This window comes from Phaethon lepturus, unplaced genomic scaffold, assembly GCF_000687285.1.
Source record: "Phaethon lepturus isolate BGI_N335 unplaced genomic scaffold, ASM68728v1 scaffold52130, whole genome shotgun sequence".
NCBI classification, from domain to species: Eukaryota; Metazoa; Chordata; class Aves; order Phaethontiformes; family Phaethontidae; genus Phaethon; species Phaethon lepturus.
This window is the reverse complement of record NW_010512258.1, coordinates 186,306-209,005: the sequence shown is the minus strand read 5'-3', so window position 1 is coordinate 209,005 and position 22,700 is coordinate 186,306. Positions and strand designations below refer to the sequence as shown.

The following is a 22,700-nucleotide window of genomic DNA, read 5'->3' as shown; positions in this document are numbered from 1 at the left end:
GTCCCGTGGGAAGCTCCCCGTGCCAGGCCCCGCCGCCCGTAGAGGTTAAAGGCGAGGCTGGCACGCACTGTGCCCGGTATCAAGCGCTGCAGCAGTGAGCGGCCCACAGAGGAACAGCAATGCAGTATTTAATAAAAAGAATTTTACAGGCACGAAAGTATCCACCCTCCACACAGCACTCAGTCACAACACTGAGGTGGAAGTTACAGCTCAGTGATGTTTGTGAAGTATGTGCAACACCAAGCAACGTTTTTTCCATTTCAATAAAAAGAAAAGACACTTCTATTGAAGTGAATGTTTAATGAAACGCAAACAGGTTGGGATAGAAGTGAAAAAGAACATAATCAGCTTCAGTTACTCCCTATGTCGCGTACGTGTCAAAGATGGTTTTCAAACTAACTTATAATAGCAGTCTGCTCGCCATCTGTAAAAAAGCAAGGCAAGGATACGAAGGACTGGGGACTTACAGAATATAACCTTCCTGTGCCACGGTTTGCTTGCATAAATACTATTTTCATAAACTCTTTTAGAACACGTATTTAAAACTTTGCAGACCAAAACAGGGTATGTGGAGAACATGGGATACCCCAGTTTGAGGTACTCATAAAGCAGCCATATAAAAATGTTCAATTTATTTTGAAAATGTATGAAGCGTGAAATAACGAAAATGCATGGACTAAAGCCCTGCCAAGATATTCATACAGAGATCATTACAGGACCATAGCCACAATTAGTATTCAAGACGGACAGACAAATAACACCATTAAGTACACCTTCCAGTAATTACCGAATAAATAACAAAATACATCAAACTAGTGTTGGGCACCTATGAGCAAGTTACTGGTACAACATAAGCCTTTAGCTCCTTCTGAAACAAGCGTTATAAACTAAAAAAATCCAGAGATAAAAGAAATTCAAATATGTCAAGTTATGGAAAAACAAGCTCCATCTTAGATTTTACTTTGCAGTTATACTACACAAAAATTTACCAATTATAAATGTCTGTGTGTACTTATGAAATCAGTTTAACCAACTGGTAGAGACAGATTCTTTATCATGTTACCACAACAGAAAAAGAGTTCAGTTTGTTAGGGTACCTTAAGAGGGATGAGGACCTGTTGCATTTCCTGAAACAGTGAGGTCTACTGTTTAACTATTCCACTGCTTCCATTCCAAGTGATCTTCTTCTGCAGGTTGTTCTCTTCTTCCACTATGAATTATAACAGAGCATTTATTAGGGCAAAAACAGAGGTATGCAGGGAGGAATATGTTAATGAAGGGCAGCAGTAACACTGGACTTTAGTTATGTTGTGGGGTTTTTTTTATTTGGGCAGACTGCAGGTTATTAATATTTCTTCCATTTAGACCATAAGGCCTTCAGATTTTCCATACATTGCATCTCTGACACCTTAGACTCAAGACTGAAACAGAACTTCAAGTGTCAACAGAGTACAAATATTGTGTATCTTTTTCCCCTTTAACCTTTGGTCTCTGTTACAGCAATTATAAACAGGTAACTTCAAAATAAGCTCTGACTTTATATAATGACGGATACAGTGATAAAATGTTTTCATTTTTCATTGATATGTGATGCTCTACAAAAATTAATAGGACATCCCCCTCCCAAATTTTTATACTTGTCCTTATAGCTGATCATAGTAAATGTAGCTGTAGAACTGTAACATTTAACATATTTACCTATTTGCTCCACCTGCTGGTGCATATTCCTTTTAAAGCAGTCGTTAGAAGCCTAAATGCATTAAAAATTTGTACAAAGATGTACACAAAAGACACACTTGACTGTAAGCTGAACTTATGTAATGTACTAATTAAATCCAATCTGATCCCAACATTTTCTCAGTCAAAAATGGCCAATGGAAATAGAGACTTAGGGAAACATGACCCATAGTTCACTTTTTGGACACTGCCATTCATTTTTACTGTGACGACAATCCAGTCAGTAATCATTTTCCATCCTCTATTATTTTTCTCCAGAAAACTTTTTCTCTTCCATATGGGCATCTCTCTACATAACTGATTTGCCTCCTCTATTTTACAAGATCAGACTAATTGTCCGAACAGAAAATACGAGAAACATCACATTTCTTCAGCCCATTTAAGTGTTCTCTGCTCAGAAACAGAAAAAAACTATAAGCAACAAGCGCTTGTTTTACCCAAGCTTAGATTTCTTTCCATTCCATGTTCTGATAGGATTTATTTATCTTTTAAAATGTTTTGCAAGGAAATAGTAACAACATCACCATTAAAAAACAAACAAACAAAAAACAAAACCAAAAAACCCAACCATCATTTCTAGGCTATGACATTCTCTGATAGTACTCCGGGCTTTCCATCCCTTCTTGCCTTCCCAAATTAGAAACAGACAACACAAAAGAAAATAACCCTCTCTGCTCCCCCAAACCTAAACCTCCCCCACCAAAATCTTTGGTATTGGATTTTTTAATATTCATAAAGAAATTTTATTTTTGGGTTCCCTGAGGTAAGCAGGTTAGCAAGAACTACTGTTTGTCACATTACCACCAGGTTTTCTGGGGCTGAACTGGCACTTTCTGATGACTGCAAAAATTTTATCTTGGCTTTAACTTCTATCTTATTATTTTCTTTCTCTCTTTTTTTTTTTTTTTTCTTTTCTTCTGTACACTAACTGATGATTTGCAGCAGATTGGTTGCAGACTGCTTGACTAGAGTTGGCAAGAATATCTAGTGTACAAAAGACCCTGAAATTGCCATATAGGCATAACAGGGACTGAAGAAGAAAAGTTGTTCTGACATTGAATCAGCAGCAAAGAAAACCAACAGTGATAGGAAATGGGTAAAAGTGTCGAAAAACTGGAGGTTTTGTTTGTTTGTTTTAAATAAATCCAAAGTAATTTGATATCTTCTTCCTAGACTAGCAATCCAGTTTGTGTGGCTGATCTGCCTGACTAGTCTACTAAGAGTAACTTGTTTTGCATAATAATGAAACAGATTATTTAATGGCAACAAAGGAAATACTAAAAAAATTGGAGTAAAATGAGATTTACCAGAAATACATCATTAGAAAACAATTTTTCTTTCTTTTTTTTTAAGTGGATAAAGTTTTCTTTAGTCATATCTTACAAGTGAATAATCAGAATATTACATACACTGAAAACATGGCTCTTGTGCTATGGATTATTGATTATATATTAAACGATCAACAAATCCTTACATAAAAGAGTGTAAAACAAAACATATAAAGCAAACTGTAATGTTTCAGCAAAATAATTTATGATACTTTCAGTAGCCTTTCACTAAACCATAATTTTAGCTTATACAGTGACTAAATTATGTTTATATTAATTAATTTTTCATAATGCGTTTTTAAATATTACATTTCAACACTAATTGTTTAACCAGAAAAAAGACAGACAAGTCAATTAACTGAAACAAAAATATATCTTAAGAGGAATTAAAAACAAACCGGTATATTTGTTGCAATCAGACAGTCACACAGTAAATGTAACCTGAAGTACGCTGCTGGTTTCACTGAAAGAGTAACTTTATATAAGAATTTTAGGGCATAACTGTAACAAACAAATGTTACAGCAATATTAGTTTGTAAACTTTTCTCTCTTGCTCATGCTCAGTAAATTCATACGCTCGGTTCCAACTGCTGATACATAAAACTAAGCTCTAAAATTTCATAGTTTACAATATCAGTGTTGTTTTATCTATTTCTTACCACAACAAAATTCTAGTAGTTAAAAAGTCAACATTCATATGGTTTAAGAAAGGCAGTACATATGTGCTTTTAATTTTAGTAGACACAGCAGCCCATTTTAAGAAACAAATATAGATGAAACGTTGCCTCTTCCATCCCAATTAATGTATCAAAAAAAAAAAGTAATTAATTATTTACCGAAAATTATGTAGTATTCAACCAGACTAAGCATTTAGAAATTCTAGCATTTTTCAGAACTTGCTTAGAACTCCATCTTCCAGACAACATCCTGCATTTTTAGAACTTACTCTGAATGATTTCATTTTTTGGTGGACTGGAACAGGAATAAGCAAGAGCAACACTATCGTCCACATCATTATGCCACCACACAACCTCCACTCTATTCCAACTCAAAACCTCAGTAAGAAGAGAATGTAAAATGTATCGGCTAAAGAAGGTTTCTTGTTACTCTGCTTTTAAAACCAAGACTATCTGTTCATCCTATTACATAGGTTAAAAACAGATACACAGATTTGTAACGTAAGCTCTTCTGCACAGCCCAAAAGATGCCCTTCTTTAAAAGGACATTCAGGATATAAAAGCTCTTACAGGAGTTTTCCAACTCTAGGAGGAAAGGAAGATTAAAAGTAAGGGAATCTAATTTTGGTTTCCCAAAGTAGATGCACAGTAATATTTTATATTTTGATGTGCACATGACCACTTGCAAAGGACCTCTGACATATGAATTAAGTTTACAATTAGATTGTGACAGGATACAACATATAGTTGCTCAGAAAGTCATATGATTTACATAAATTAAAACCTTCAAATAAATGTAAAAAGAGCTTAATAGGATCACTTATTACAATATTACACCACTAGGCAACATGCCTCAACATCTGTCCCAACAGATTTTATGCAACTTCAGCAAAGGCTACATGGTTGAAACAGGAAGAAATCAGTGTCTAATTTGATTGTTACTTCGCGTGACATTCATAATATTGAAAAAAAAGTTAAAAATACAATCAGTTTAGTTCTAAAAAAAAAAAAAACAGCAACCCTGTCAAAGCTATATTTAAACAACAACAACATCTCAGCCAAACAAAAAATCCATAAGACAAACCCCACCAAACACAACCCGAACAAGCTGCCATCTTTACCCTAGACCTCAAGCGTAGGCTCACTTGTCTGTCTCATGGCACTTAGGACTTGTGTTTCTAAGGCTTTTGAAAGATTCTCTGTGACAAACGTGACTTTGCAGCACTTTTGTTACCCTTGGCTTAGATTTGGCTTTAATTAGGTCTCATTTGGCTAAGCACTTCTGCATGAAAATTCTGCTGTGCATTTTGTTCAATTCACTTCATAATGAGATGCCTGGTTTGACCTTGGGTCTTGCTATGACATGAGTGGTTTAGAATTGGTTTAAGCATTTGGTTAAAGAAAAGTAATTTCAAAGACATTAGACATTTTTGGCAATGTTTCTGAAAGCTGCAGTTCAAAAGAAATTATCAAGCACTTGGGAATTCGTAGTTGATAACTTATGTCTCACATATTCCCTACAAAATATTGTGCTTAACACATGGGAACAACCCCTGAATATGGCAGGTTTTCTAACCATGGAACAAACCAATAAATTTTAATTTAAACAGCGAAAAAGGATGTTAAAGAGTAATTGCAGACATAAGATCAGAATCATCTTAGTCTTGTAAATTTAAAAAACAAAAGTTGCTTAAAATAGATCTAAAGCAAGTACTCCTGTGAATTCATAGTTTTCACCCAAGTTCTCCTTTCCTGACTCCTCATTTCCACTCAGTCAGAAGGAAAAAAATGTGACTTTTAAAGAAAAACAAATCATCTGATTTAAATGCAAAGTGGTTGTTCAGCTTTCACACTGTATATTAGAAAGCCAAAGAAAAACAAAAATCCTAAGAATCACTGCCTCAATTCAGTTTACTTTTAAAAGCATATATGCTTCCTTTTTTGTTAATGAACTATTTGTTACATCAACCTGCTAATTTTCTTTATTTGTAAATTCAATGGAACAATCTTCGTATCTGTAAAGTAATTACACTGTGAAATTTGAAGGAACAGTGTTTTAAATAAATTAAAACAGACTTTTTGTTGCAAACAGTTTTCTGAAACATCTTCATAATAACAAGCCCAGCACTAATTTAATGCATTTGGTGTTACTGTAATTATGTATCCAAATATTTAATATATAGGCAGTGATTTTCAGTTAAAAAAAAAATTTGTAAGGAGGGGATTCTTACATCAAGAATCTCTGTGTATGCATGTGTACATGGAATACAATGCAAGTGTATATATAGTTACTGTTGTATTTGTATTTCTAAAATAGTAATTTAAATAAACTATCTTTAAAGAAAAAAAACAAACTTCTTTGAAAAGGCCATCATAAGTGTCATGCGGTAAGAATATTTAAGAGTGTAATCAGTTTATTCAAGTGGCAGTATTAGGATCATACTTTCTGATAATACCGAAAGAAGAAAAAACCTTTAAAGTTCAAAATTGTCTAGTTTTATGTGCCTAGAATTGGATACTGGCACCTAAACCACTGTCTGGATTCACTTTTGAAAGCCTGATAACTTAGGTGTGCACAAATTGAAATCTAAAGGGACTGTAAGCTTACAGTTGCAGTATACAGCAAAGAAACTGTCTTTGTTGTCCTACAACCTATTTGCACAGGGAGAAAGTTACGGCAAAGAAGAAAGTGAGCTTATGAAACTTACCCAACATTGAGATACCAGCCTCAGCTCTATAAAGATTACTTACAAAAAGACCATTAATCTTTTTATAATATAATCATATTAATATTAATATTAAAATCATATCCAGATAAAGTGTTCACATAAGAAGCACATTAATACCTTCATAGACATAAAACCCTTGAGTCAGACTAAAATAAATTATTACTACAGTTTAAGAAAGAAATAAAAAAGCCTTTAGGTTATGCTTGGTAAAACATTCATTGCAATATTGTTTGAGCACCTTCCTTGAACAATTTGTCAGTAGGTTCAGAAGTTTAAGATTTGTCAGTTATAAATTAAAGGCGGGGGGGAAATAATTGAGAAAAAAACCTGGCACATCATTGCAACCATGAAATACTGGCTCTTTAGAAATATTTGGAAGTTTTGTCTTTTATTTCAAAAGGGCTAAGATTATACTGCAGATTAATCAGCTGTTTTTTTTTTTCTCCCTCACCCCTGCGCAATGCAGGACAGTACAAACCACTGCAAAATCCAACAGGCAGTCTAGCATTTTTTCCCCAAGGCACATAACTTTCATCTTTACTAAACAATAGTCTCACCTTTATACTAAAAGAAGATTAATGATGTCCTGCCAGGATTTGACCTCTCTCTAAATCTGCAATTTTTAAAGAGAAATCAGGTATAGAACATTTTTGCTTTTTTACCAGGCTACTTCAGATATACCCTTTAGTCCATGTAAGATGAATAAAGAAAAAAATTTTATGGAGGTAAGAGTGGGGGGGACAGACATGGTAAGATCTTTTTGGTACAGAATTTTTATTTTGTAAAAACAAATGCATAGACAGGTAACTTAGATTTAGACAGCCCTCTGAAGTGTCTGTAATGCAAATATTACAGAAATGTAATAACTTCTGACCACAGAACCAGAAGTTCAAACTGATTCATCTGTTTTTATTGTTAAAGCTATGTGAAATTTGGAGATGACTACTGGGTTAAGGTAGATCAAAGATGATCTTATCATAAATGTAGGGTTATTGACAAAAACATAACCTGATAGTGTCCATTGAAATAATAAGACATCCAAATAATAGCTCTGCAGTGTCAATTTTAAGTCACAGTCTTCTCTCAAATTTTGTCTTCTGATAATAGCTTGTATCTCGTACTGGGTTTGATTTTCTTATTCTTGGCGATGCTCAACCTTCTAATTTTGCTGCTCCATTAACAAAGGTAGCTGTAATTATAAGTTAAAGTACAGTACAAGCACAGTTTTGTTTCACATACAAAATACAGAAGTCCGACCAGGGGGGGAAAAAAACCCCAACCAACACATAAAAAAAACACAACACAAAAAAGCTTAAGTATTTGCTTTAGTTGAAATGAATTTGGAGTTAGGTACATAAAATGTTTAAGAACTTTAACTGTACAAAGTTGATAAGAACAGGAATCGGGCAAAAGTTGCTTCTAAGTCTAGTCTCCCATCTCCAGGAATGACAGATGCTTCATGAAGAGTATTAAAATCAGGGCAAATACAGAGTGGTCCTACTAACATCCTTTCTTCCAGGTTCCAGAGGAACCTTAGTGACTTCCTGAGGTCTAAGTTGCATTAGCTTTTTTATTAGCTTTTTATTTTTATTCAGTTTTATTAGCTACTGACAGACTGAACCCCCCGGAATTAAATCACAATCCATACTTTTCCAGAAATTACTTCTTACAAATTCTTTGTATTTTATATCCTTCTTGTGATTGTTTTAAACATGCTACTACATGAAGATTGTCTGTTCTTATGTTATGAGAAATAACAAACAGTAATTTGCTATTGACCTGCCCAAAAACACTTAATGACATCTTTTGAGCTAGGTGGTAGTAGTCTCTCCCCTTACTGTCATCTTTTTCTGTATCTTTCTGGCAATAGTCTAAGTCTTTTCGGATGGGGTCATTGACATGGCATACAATTTTTGAGATGTAGATACATGGATTTATACAATGGATGGTAAATTCTAGCTGAGTGGGTGTGTGTTTGTGGGTTTTCTGTTTTGTTTGGGTTTTGTGTTGTGGTTTGGGGGGGGTTGTTTGTTTGTTTTGTTTTTGTTTTTTATTTGCAGCAAGGAATTGAGCTAATATTTGCAGGGAAAAAAACCCCATTGATTTAAAATCTTTCATGAGACAAACGCTAGTTTGAAGTCCATTGTCGCATATGTATAAACTATGCTTCCTTCTCCCTCCCTCCATAATATGCCTTACTTTGAGTAGCTTAGAAATTTATGAATTGCATTGCAAATTAGAAATTTGCCATTTTTTAGTTATTCCATGTTTGTAAGATCTTTCTGCAACTCTCTGCTGTAAGAAATTCAGAATAATTTTTTTCATAGAACTTTTTTACCTCTGAGAGCACAGAAACTTGTTGGGCCCCGTTAGTAAGCTCTCCTCAGAGTGCCAATTGCCCATTCTTATATTTTTAATGATTATTAATTAACTAAGAATTAATCAATGTCTCTCTTTCTGTGACATCTTAGTTTAATCAGGATCTTTGTTTAGTTCTTCTCCTTTATTTCTTAAATCATTTTTACTGATTCCTTAGGATTTTTTTTTCCCCTATTATACAACATCCTTAGTATTACACCAGTAAGGCATGTGCTATCCTAGACAGTCTGCCATTTCACACTTAGTAGCTTTGTCTGTCATTAGCTTAAGAAGATCAGGCCACGGCACGAAGAGAAGCTGCAACAAGACAGATGGAACAAACCAGTATATGAAGGATTTATGGGACACTTAGTCCTTTTGCCAATTAAATCTGAACCGGATTATTTTGGCTACATAATTCTCCACACCTAACAACCTCAAATATATATTCTTTTCCTATGCAAGTCACACCTAACCACTATACAGACACATTAACTGCAAATGAGTCTGAACTCTCATCTTGAGCGCTGGGGGACAAGAGAAGTTTATTTACCTTCAAGTAGACTAAAGAAATGACTTACAGCTAATGCTGCAACTAAACTACTGCCCTCAGGGTCTCCTTTAGACTATTTCTACAATTGTGAGTACTTTTGGAATTACAAATAAATAAACTGATAAACAATGTACAACATCTCTCCACATATGCAGTCAGAGAGCTATAAGGCCTGTGCTATTCTTTGTTTTGCTCAATTGAAGGAAACATTAAGTCAAACTACAGTATTACTTCTGCTATTCCAAACTGTAATCATTTTGGGAACTTAAGAAAAAGGCATCTGCAGCTACATTTAGAGCAAAAAGTCTGCTCTGGAATGGTAAGAAAAACAATGTTGTTACGAGCACCATTACTGTCTAGAATCTTCCAACTGATTTCAGCAAATGCTGACTCAGCTAGTAATCTCTGAATGAGAAGACCTTCAACCCCTCTTAGTAGAAACTAATACATAAAGATCAACTTCAGGAAGCAAGCCAGCCTGTGGTAAAATTCCCAGGAAACTGCATTTTTCAAGGCTCTACCCAAATCTCAGAAGTGATTCCCAATCTTTCATACATAACTCTATGCAGTGTTTTAAATATATGCTAACAAGAATATGAAAATTTCACTCTACCAAGCCTTCATAACCCCTGTATAAATCATTTAATTGATTTAACATTGGAATTTGGAAATTATACAACATCATTTAATTAAAAGCCTTTCTCCATTAGTTGTCCTTTGCCAGCTACTATGATGTTCCTTTGGAGTTCTTTTTCTGCAGGTTTGACATTCTTTGTGATATGTCTTTATATAGTAGAACAAACAAACTTAATTTTAATGATCTGAAACATAATCGAAGCAGAATTTATGAAATACAGTAGGGATTTCAGATTATACTTTTTTTCTGATGTTAAATGAAAAAAAATTTTGGCAGCATTTTAAAAGACTGATTTAAAACAGAAAGAAAACTCTGGAATCATCATTAAGCCCAGCTTCATGAAATATTCTTTGCATTTTGATTAGGAGTTCAGTGAATAATCCTGGAGATTACCCAGGGCTAACTCTTACTACAGTTAACACCCTGTGTGCTGTCCTGTTACCTATATGGAATTAAAGAACATGCCCTAACGTTTGAAGAAGCTATAATATTATCTATATTCACTGCATGTCAAAAGACAGATGGTTTTGCTCTTTTACAGAAAGATACAAGATGATACATCTGGTATAAAAATATTTAGCCTCGAAACAACTTAAAAAAATCTTATGCCACTGACCTCCATTTGGTTCCTTTTTTGTTCATTCTTCGTGTTAGGGGTTTTTTTTTCATTACAATCTGGTTCCTAATGTGCTCTCTCCATTTCTTCAGCTGAAAATTTATAAATTTCCACATCATCCAGGCCTGTGTTAGACACACAGCACCCAGGCAGCCAATCCTAAAAAATTTGACATAGTTAGATAAAAGTTTCAGTTAGCCATTAACAGACTACTATCTGTACGTATTTTATTTTTTCCTCCAAAAGTCTACTATCAAGCCAATTAAAATCTTCATACCATGGGAAACCAGAAGTATCAGAAGGCTTTACCCAAGACAAGGTGTGTCACACATGAAGCAAATGGAAAGCGTATGTAAGTATATTGCTAGAAGCAATCATGTTTATCAAGGAGTTATGACCATAGCTGTCAATGGCTGATAGGAAATTGTGCCACTGAGGCCCCTTCTGCCAAGCAATCTATGAACGAGAAAGCATCAGATTCAAAATCCCTTCCATACACTTGATTACAGGCATTAAGTTATAAGGCTGACTGTTAAAGTGATGAGCTTATGCTGAAAACCTAGTAAAATTTTAAAATTAACAAGCAAGAATAAAAGATATTTAAAAAAATTTAGGAAGGCACCAAACAAATAATTAATTAAAATATTATGGGTATTAATATTGTCAAATGATACTATGTCCGGTATAGACATGGGGGGGGAATGTTTAAAGGTATTATCTCAGGCTTTTTGGATAATTATCAGCAATTAATTAGAAAAAAAGTTTCTTTTTTTGTTTCTTTCTTTCCCATAAAATTTGTTCTACTACTTTTGTGAAAAGAAGATAGAAAAGAGAAAAAAAATTTCTTTCCCTTAAATACTGAAGATGAAAACTCCACTCAGGGCAATTCTTCAAAACACATTACCATCCTGGATTGTTTTATTAAAAGATATTTTGAAATGCCACATTATACAAAAATTAACATCCACTAGCCTTGTTATACCTCACAGGGAGTACACTGAAGTCTGTGTCTGCTGTGGAAAAACCTTGATTCTCTACTCTTGCTGGACCAAATCCAAATGTGAGGACAGATAAAGTTCGGGTCAAAAGACGCACCATTACATAAAGCGCAAATGGTAAATGTTAAAACAAAATAATGAAATTAATGTGCTTTCTCCTTTTAGTCCATTTCTTTTCAAAAAGTCAAACGTACAAAGAACTTTTCATGAAAATTCTCTCAGCAATGATGAGAAATGTCCACAGAGGGGACCAATAATTACAGAAAAACTTGGTCATCTGCAAACATTCAGTCCTACCTCACTACACAGACTTTTGACTAGAAAGCACAATGAAGAAAAAAGATGCATGTCAAGTTGGTATTCATGCTGTAAGCCATTTACAAGTAATGGTTATAAAGCGAAAAACTGACACTAAAGGTGTAATATACATTTATTAATCAGTTGGAAGATCAAGACAATACATGTAATTTTTAACAGCCAGATGTTTATAGGACAAGAAGAAACGGTAATCAGATAGCTAATAAGTCACAAATGACAATTATTTCACTTTATAGCTAACAGAAAGATGCCATCCTGCAGATTTTCAGCATCTCGAGATTTTTACTACAGAATGTAGAAGACCATTGTGATGAACGGTTTTAATAAGCTGGCAATATTTAATTTAGAAAATTCGTATTATTATTGTCAATGACAATGACTCGCTTGTGAATTCAAAGCAGGTAATAGTGGACATTAAACAAGTGTTGGTTGCTACCTGAGTACTTTTACATACATGCAAATTCATTTATATGCAATTAATAAGCAAAGTTCTGAATTTTCATTAACACATGCAGGATTTACCCTTTTTGCTTGTTTTCATCACTGAAGTACAAAAGATGCGAGGCATGAAAAATGAGTTCCACTAAATAGCGAGGTACCATCAGAATTAGCCCCAAATGTTGCAAACTATAAAACAGAAAATTTAGAGATTTTAATGAAATTATGAAGAAAATAGATCTATCTATTCAAAATGGACATGCAAATACTTTAATATATAGGCACCAGAGATGAGAGCAATGTAAAGGCAAATATAATATAGCTGCCTTGGAATATCTTCCTAAAATTAGAGAAATTATAATAAATTCTATTACACTTGAACCATACTGTTCAAAAAAACGAACAAACAAACAAACAAAAAAATCAGATCATTCATTAGGTTTGATTCTTTTTCACACTACTCTAAATTTCTGGAAAGACTATCTGGACCAAAACCTACAGACCACCTAGACTAAACTAGATAGGAAATGCAAGCAACTAAACTATGTAAATAGCATATAAATAACTGCATATACAAATCTGAATATATAGGTCTTTAGTTAATATAAACAAAATATTAATATGAATAAATGGAAAGAATAGATATTTAATTAAGTGTACCGACAACTTCTCTCCATACCTTTCATATCTTTTGGAAGTATAGGTCTGGCAGTGCATGAAGCCAATGGCCTATCTGGTAAATATAGAAGAATTTTACCTGAAAACTAAACAATAATTCAGGTTAAGAAAACACAAGATAATGAGTTTTCCAGTTTTCAACATGAGAGAGAAGATTTTATCTCGTTATCTTAAATTAATTCATTCTGACTCAATTATAGTTTATGATTCCCAAATCACAGGGACCACAAATACAAAACAACTCCGTGGTGAAAGTTTTCTGAATTAGCATCCATAATCTTCTTGATAGGAACCTCTAAATGAACTTTTGAGACAGTAGGAAAGAACACACACATGAACAGTTTCTCCTGTGAGCAGTGGAACTCCCTTCCTAAAAAATACATGTTTCCCCCGCTTCCCTTTATCACACTCACCAGGGAATAACCCAGGGGAGGGGTCCAGACAAACAACACAATTTTCTAAGTCATCTTAATTAAAAAAAAAAGAAGAAAAAAAATCAAGCTATAAGTCCTCTCTAATTTGAAAATTCAGTCTCCAACAAACATGTTTCTTTAATGTAAAGCCATTCAGCAGTGCTATTATATATCCCATCTTGCAACCACTTTCACTTTAACTCAGCTACCATGGTTAACGTAAAGAAAGGCAAGAACACATGCAACTGTCTCTTGGGTAGATGTTCCACTCATCAAAACGATCTTTGGATAAAACAGCTGCCAGTTTTCAAACAGAAGAAAGTGTTTTCATCTAGTTGTCATTCTTATAAGGTACCGATGTCATCACCTTATTAGTTGTTCCCTAAAATTTGGGGTGGTTAAATATTCAGTGAGTAGAAGGATCAGACTTTTTCCAAATGAAAATGGAACACTTACAGCATATGAGAATGGGCATAATCTTTTCAGAGTGAGGTTGGGTTCATCATGAATTCTTCCTAAAGAAAAAGGCCATTGACTTAAGGACCTTCTTAATACTTAAAGTCTATTGTTAAAATAAGAACAGCAAATAGAGTGACTTACTGCATTCAAAATATTTGCTCCCCATATAAATTAAAAAAAGTAGAAAAATGCTAGCGGTCCTGATTCATTGAATTTGCTGTGCTTTGTTTTTGACAAATGCAGACATCTATTAATTTTCAAGAAACAAAAAGCAGATATAAGTGTAGTTTATAAAACAAGAAAGCTATTTGAGAGTTAGTGTTCACTCATGATTTTTTCTTCTATTTCTTCTTTCTTCATAAGTCTTCCATTTTTCAATCAAAATACATAGCTCCCACCATTTAAGACCTTGATCGGCACTTTGTATGGCAATTATCTTCAGTAAGTCTTGCCACTACAATAAAGTTCACATGGAAAATATTCGAATAATGTATTCAGACAAATTTTTCCCCCCAGATCAGAGTCATATTGTTACATTTTTCAAATCTTTTTACACACTTAAAAACCATTTGAGCTTCTGTGGCTCAGATGACCTATTTCCAAATACTTTCTAAAACCATTCAATAATAGATTGTCTTCACAGTGGCTTTAACAAATTCATTTTGCTTTGCAACTGAATTGGTGTAAAAGACCACACAATGAAGTTTGAGCTCCCTCTTTGAGGTGAGCCTCAGCTGACAAACAGAAATTTGCCACTCCAGTAATTTTAATTTTTGATCTTCTGATTGTTCCTTATGAATCTAACACAGCAGCCCTTCTTCACAGATATTTTCAGTAGGGCATGAACATTTAATGTCTGTTTTCTCAGAAAAATATAAGTTATATTGATTGAAATAAAGATTCAGTAGTTTATATTAATAAATTGAGGAACTATCACTATAAAATAGGTTGGAAAAGGCCCTTAAGACCGTTGAGTCCAACTGTTAACCTAACACTAACAAGTCCACCACTAAACCAAGGTCTATCTACATTTCTGCCAAAGAACAAAAGGATCAATCATAACAGGGCTTCTCAATGCTAATCCATTCCTTGTACCACGGCCTACATTTACCTTGAAGACAAACTGTTAACAACTGATGGCTAAAAATAACATGTTTATAAAAGTAAATTATATCCCAGTAATAAACTTACCTCTAATACATACTCCTAAATTACAGCATGCAGATTAATAGCTACGAGCATGTAGAAGACAACTGCAGCAACACCTTTTGGACTATGGTCATTCTTATGAAGGAGTACTCTCTGCAACTGAAAGAGTGCAGCAGTCACCCTTGTTCTCGGAAATTATGTTAAATTGATACAGGACACTAGTTACAAGTTTTACATTTTTGAAAATTATTTTTTATTGCCAATTAGATAACTTGGAACTTGTTTTCCTTCAATACCATGATATAATTATAAGCCTAGAACAAACTATTGAGAGCAGTATACATCAAGCTGTAGCTTCAATCCATTACTTTCAGCTAGGGCACCAAAAAAGGAAAAAAAATAGAGAAAGGAAAAAAAAAAAGACACATGAAAAAACCAAAACCCACACCAATATCCTATTCTCTATATTTTAGTAGAGATCAAAAGAGATTCCATCTTAAGAAGCATGACTGTATGTAGGAAAAAAGAAACTACACAGTGAGGATAGTATACCTAGCAGTTTAACAGATTGGTAAGCAATAACTTCCCCAGAATTAGTAGTATGTTCCTACGAATCAAAAACAAAATTGCCAAAGAAAAGAGCATACACCCTGTTACAAAAATACTTCAAGTGTTTATATTTACTGTGTTTAAGTGTGGGAGAACTTACAAATGAAATTCAGTTAAAAAAAAACATGTATCAGGAGCAGCAGACCTAAGGAAGCCTTCTTTTGTAGCAATGTCTCTCCTTTGGCCTACAAACATCCACTACAAAACCTCACTTTTCTTTATGCATATGGAGAAGAATGAACTTGTACTACAACTAATCAAGAGCCACACTCATCCTGATTTACAGGCTAGCCTGTCTAACATTTACCACCTTCTACTTTCACTTGAGAGAGAGCATTAATTTGGATATCTCTTATCTATACAGCCACCACTTTTCAAAAACATCACGGAATTCTGTTATCTTTAAGAATTCTACCCTTTGTCAAACTGTTGTTGTGTTGTCCAAATGCAGAACAGCAGAAATACAGACGGACAACAAACAACTTTTTTCGTAAAGGAAAGTAGGCTAGAAGGTGTCAAGACAGCAATAACTGCTTCCTCTAAAATGAGGAACATTAAGGTCCTAATGCACAAGACAGCCATGTAACTCCAAGTGCCATATGTCCTATTTTTATGTTTGAAAGCAGCTTACAATATAATCAATGAACAAGTAATTGCATAGCAAATGCTGTTTCTGCCTGGTCCCTACCACTGTTTTTTCAAAATGGACCTTTACTAGTAATATATTAATTTCTTTCAGAGGGCCAGAGTTGAGTCCTCAAAATTCCTTCCACACCTCCTATTATAACTAAAGGCAGCCATACCTTGTTCATTCCATTATATGGATGTATATATACACATACATACACACAGACATGCATGCACCAAACACTATGAAGAAGTCACATCACAGGCATCTTGGTAACTGACATATGGATTTTACTTTTGTCTCCGCTATAGGAGATTTCTACCTGATGCTGTTCAAATATCAGTAAAACAGAAGTCCACTGACAGTGTACACCTTAAGTGTTAAACATTAAACATCTCAGGAAACATTTGCAAAAAAATCATATATACTCATTACTGCAAGCAAAGTTGATCAATGCATTATTTTGAACACATTAAATGTGGTCAAAGTGCTACATTATTTGGAACAGCCGCAGCACAGAGGTCTCAAGTTTGGAAGTCAAGATTAGAACAAAAATCATAGATTTTGCCAATTTCTCTGTACCTTAGTTCCCCATCTGGATAATTCTACCACAGTATCTATTTTTTCCAAGACACTGTGCAAATTAATTCCTAGAAAGAATTGGAAGTTACAAACACTATTAAGAAAAGTTAAGTTATCAAATAAGGAAGTTTCACTAGCTGCTTAGCATTCTTGTATGTAGTACAGCAGGTACAAAAGATTTTAAAAAGTAAATATTTTTTGTGAAAAAAGAATCGCTACTTTGTCCCTTTATTATTCTCAAGTATCTGATGCTGTTGATTCAATCATACTTTTAAATAACAATGCGACATTTTTGAAACATAAACCACAAATCCATTACTAATGACATAAGAAATCATGAATAAGCAACAGATATATAGAAGATTACCAAAATATTCTGTTACTTGATAACTCCTGTTGATCGTATAAAAAACTGGAAAGAATGCATGCCTTTCACATTAAAATGCAAGCTAGTAGCAGTGTTAACTATGGGAAAAATAACCGAGTACTAATCACAAGCAACACAGAAAAGACAAGAATGTTTCGGTGAATATAGTATTAGTTAATCCAAAAGCAGACAGACAAATGAGAGAGTTCTACTATATTCAAGTTAAATGAATTGAAGTCTTGAGGGGAACAAAGAGCAATTTTTAATAGCTGAGCTCTTGCATTACAAGAAAAAAAATGTATTTGATTTAGTAAAGATGATGGTGTACTTGGCTGGGACGTGAAATTAAGAAAGAAACAAGGAAAAAGTATCAGATTTTTCAAACAAGCTAGACTATAAAGACCCTAGACTAGAAGATTATGCCATCAACAAATGTTCTCCCACACATGATTTAAATCAAAGAAGTCCCAAAAGTGTCATTCATCTCCCACAAATGTGGAGGCTCACCTTGTTGCAAATCCTTTAACATTTGCTACATAGGGTCAGGATTTGAATTATGTCTTTTTAGCTAAGGATCAAATTACTCACTGTTCTACTAAATAACATTTTGAAGTGTTTAGAAGTGTAAATGGCTTTTAATTCTTTCAAAAGTTAAAATACTCTCTGAATTAAATGAGATTGAAAGTTTTACCTAACTTTGCAAGATACTAAAAAAAGTGATGTTCTGACTAAGTGATCATATAAACAGAGTATTCAAAACATCATAGTAGAATTCCAAGATTCATTAATTCCTTGTACAATAAATCAAGCATTTTCTAGAAATTACAGTACACGGTAACCAATGGTATACTTGAACGTAATGTCTTCTCCAGTGACAAAACTAGTTTGTTTAAAAAAAAAAAAAGCAAAACAAACAAAAAACCGCCACCACTTTCAGCCATCCCTACCTCTTCAAAGTCCTCCCATTCCCATGCTGCATTATATTTAGCCTTTAGCTGTAACAATGGAACTGTTTATAATGGGAATTACTGTATGACCCTACAACCAAGAGATAAGAGGTAAATATGTTTGCTTAGCTTAGTTGAAAACACTTCATTATCTTGCTTGCACCACTTCAAAAACAAATAGTTGTGCTGATGTAACTGAAAGAGTGGTGAGCTATAACACAGAGATAACAGCAGAAGGGGAAAAAAACCTCACAAAACTGGTTCCTTGACAGCAAAAAACCTTGCAATATGGAATTACATCCTACACTGCCAATAGCAAATACATTTATTATGGTTGCAAACACTCAGTTATCTAGTTCATAAATCAGAGAAATACAACAGGCATACTCTGAAAACTGATGTAAAAAAAATAATTCTTGTATCTTTTATGCTTTCTCTTAAACTGATCTTCATAGATATGACTTAAAACAAAGAAATGTAACATTAAAAAATGAAAGCTAGTTTCCTCAGTTGTCACACCACCTAATTTCTGAAAGTGTAACTAAGAACATTCAGGATCATATAAAACAAGCAGTAATTTAGCCAGCTACAAAGTAAGCAAGAGGTGCAACAATGCAAAATATGATTCTCTGTAGCAAAAAAACACAGAAGGCAAATCAGTACACTGGGAGTGCACATGTGAAATTAAGCAGTAGAGGAGTCGTAGTACTGAAGAGTACTTTCAAGATTGATTCTCATTAAGGAAAATGAAAGTACCAATTTTTCTGGCATACAAAATTGACTTTCAGACACTGTAGTTCTATGAACAATTTAACCTTTTGTAAGCCACCACTACCATCAAAAGGAGCAATCCTGCCTTTCTCTTTACTGCCAGTTGCTTCTTGTCTGTCCCACACTTGTACTATCAGAAGTAGTGGTGTGGTGAATTGGACAGGAAAATTATACAAGTTAAAACTGACCCAGCAAAACAGGAGGGAGGAAAAAACCCTATTAATCTTGAAACAGATGAATTTCCTAATATACTGCACTGCTCAGATACAGAAGTTCTTTGGTGTGCTTGATGGGAAGAATAAGCAGCCAGAGCATCAACACCAACTCAAAATATTCATGGAGTGAGCGTGAAAAATTCATTGCCCTGCTCCTGGAAAGACAGGGAAAATACAGATAGTTACATAGGTTCTGATGACATTGATACCTAACTACAACGAACGTGCTTGCTTTTAGTAAGTCATCACTCGGGACACACAGCAGCAGCCTCCCTTGTAGAAGGGCATTCAGGCAGACTCCTTCATTAGGGAGGTTTTGTAAGAATAAGCTTTTTTTTTAATGCTCTTTGGGAGAAGAGGATGGTAAGAAACTTTGCTAGGGCCCAGCAAGCCAGCTTTTCTGTTTGTCTATCAAGCGTACGACATACTACTAAAAGCGTTTCACTCTGCTGGAAGTATGGGAGCCCCATTAAGTGGGGCAAATCATTCAGTAAGTACTTGACTGTGAAAAGTTTAATTTACACTTTCTTTAGCTTATTAGTGTATGACCTATGGTACCATGGGCTAGAACTGGAAATCGGCCACTGACAGATGCATCTGAAATCACAGTAAACATAAAATGCTGTGAAAAGCACTGACTAAAACAAGCAAACAAAAAAGTTGCCCTTCACTGCTTCAAACTTAAAACCTAAAAATAATTTCACTTTAATACAGAGAGGAAATGAAGACCAAAAGAAAATAGATATAACAGCTGTGTAGGCAAGTTCAGTAACACTCATGTTACTGTGCCTCATGGCACTCACTCAATAAAAAAAAAAAGTCACCAAAATTTACTGGAAAAACACCAGTAGTTTTGTTCATTTGGCAGATTGGATTACCCATTTATAAAGATGGTATAAGACCTAGACAGCGACCAACAGAAATACAGATTTAATTCAAATGACTCCAGTATGCTTTTCTGTAGTGAATGAAGCAGAGGTGTAATACATTGGTCTAACCTGTTAGACAGCACCACTGTTCCTCTGCATAATAAATGAAAGGTATTTCAATCTAAAAAGTAATTTTTGTATCAAAAAGGAGATGCAGATGTTTTAATTATACAAAAATAAATATAATATTCTATATTCAAACAAGCACAATAAAAACAGTCTAGTCCGCATTTGAACTTTTAGAATTATGCTGACTAGAAATGAGACTAGTAATTTGCTAATTACCCTTAGGTGTAACTAATATTAACTCACTCTTTTTCCTCTAAAAGAAATCAGCTTCAAAATAATAAAGCTCACCACAGGGGAGCTGCATCCTCCCTTCCAATACCTGTAGAGTTACAGAAATATAACTTCTGTGGTGTATACAAAGCCTGAGTTAAGACAAATGGCATTCAGAGATGAAACTCCGCAAAAACATACTTGTTTTTAAAAGGACACAGAGCAATATCTTTTGAGAAGTACCGTATACAAAGATACATGAAAAGTTCTATTTGGGATCCCAAACTTTATCCCAGGTGCATTTACTTGCTTTCTTAAAGCCTTTATCACCCGAGTTGCCAAGACCCTAGCTATTTTTTTATCCCAAGACTGAGTTCTGCATTTAATATATTAACTTTTATGACATGCTCCTCCACAGATGACACAACCTATTATACCTCAACACCATGTTTATCCACCATTTAGTAGGAAATTATCTGAGCATCACAACTGCTTTCTCTACTTTATTTCTGTCCAGTATCCTTAATGTTTTCAGAAGTGGGTCAAGATATATTTAAAAAGAGACAGAACATCTACATGTAATTATTTTATCTCAGAATTTAACAGTACTTTTAATTTTAAGTGATCTGATTTTTAGTCTTATCCAACTGATGGAAAATGTTGAAATATTTTGGTAAAGTATTTAAGTTGTAGTAACAATAATATTTGTATATATCGTTACTACAATAATATTTCAGTAAAGTATTTAAGTTGTCTTTCCAGAATTTAAATTCTATTTACCAAGCTTTATCCCATACTCAATACCAACATAAATATTCATCTAGCAAAACACACAAGGTTTTTATACCAAAAGTAGAAAGATATGCGTAAGATAGATGCCTAGTCCATCACTCCAGAAGCAACTTGCACATGGAAATAAACTTTATGATAACTTCCAAACACAAAGGCAAAGAAGAAATCTGAAATTAGGCTAAAACTGTCTAATCCCATATTTTTCTTTAGATTATGCAAAGCTATGGACCTGAGACAACGACAGCAATAGACAAAGTAGTGGTGCAAAAAGGTGACCAGCAGTTTTTAACTACCATCTGGTCAAGTATGCTCAAAACAACAGAAACTGTCTGCAACCCTCTTTATAACATAGTGTTCCTAACCGCTTTACGACGGGGACTTTTGAGTAGAGGGGAAATAAAAAAAGAAAAAAGTAAAAAAAGTAAACAGATATGAAACGACTCTGCTTTAAACAAGGAGGCTTGAGGAGCTTTATAACTCAGGAGACTGGAAGTGAGTAGAAGGGAGCTTATGGGAGGATATGAAGTACATGCAGAGATGAAGGGAAACCGGACGAGAAAAGAAGACAGTAGCGGTCTGACATAAGAAGGTAAGAGAGTGGGTCGCACAGTGTGAGCGGGAGCTGGCAAAGACAGCTCAGTAGAGAAGGCACTGGGGAATACGTGAGCTGAGGCAGGACAGCGAGAAGTGAAACTTGCTGCGCTCGCCAGACAGCCGAGCCATGGAGAGGAGGGTGGCCGGGCAGGGTGTCACGGAGTTAGGCCTGGGGGTAGAGAAGTAACAGGGACATAACTCTGAAGGGAAGGAGGGAAAAGGCAGACGGAGCCGGAGCGGGTGGGGCAAAGCTGCTTGGCAGAGTGGTTGAAGCGAGCGGGAGGGATGTAGCGGGGAAGCTGCAGAGCGGGAAGCCAAGGGCGCGGCGGCTGCCCCTCACCAGGACCAGATGCTGCTCGACTCGGCAACCGCCAGCACCCTCACCCCGCCCAGTACCTCAAACACGAACCCCAGCAGAAGACCCATCACCAGGCAGGATGCGGCATTCGCACGGTTCTGAATGACGAACTCGTGGCTTCACACCGCCGGGCTCTTGTTTCTCCTGCGGATCCCCATGGCGGTGACAGCTCCCAGGCCCGGGCAGCCCTGTCGAGGGGACCGACACCCCACTGCGCTCGTCCGTAGCCTTCACCTCACGCACACTAAACACCGCTGGCGCAAAAAGCTCACCCCCTTCCGAGTTCCGGCCAATCAAGCTTAAGAGTGCTTATTATTGGCAGTCGTAACAACTAATCGTTGGGCGGCCTGGAAAAGCGGTTTCTTAAGGAAGCAGTGCTCTAGGAGGCAGTTGAGCACCTGCGCCGGACGACGGGGTCTGATATGAGTGACACGGGCCACTGCCAATCTCATATGTGTGTGAGGCCTTCTCAGAAGGCCGCCGCAGACCTTAGTGGGTGGGGTTTGGCTCGTGCCGGCGGGGGGGTGGGGGCGCAGGGGGG

At 35.3% G+C, this 22,700-nt stretch overlaps 1 pseudogene; it reads right to left on the bottom strand.

Moving 5' to 3' along the window:
• Positions 1-7,541: 7,541 nt before the first annotated feature.
• Positions 7,542-22,317, bottom strand: LOC104620068 (annotated as a pseudogene).
• Between the last annotated feature and the right edge of the window lie 383 nt (positions 22,318-22,700).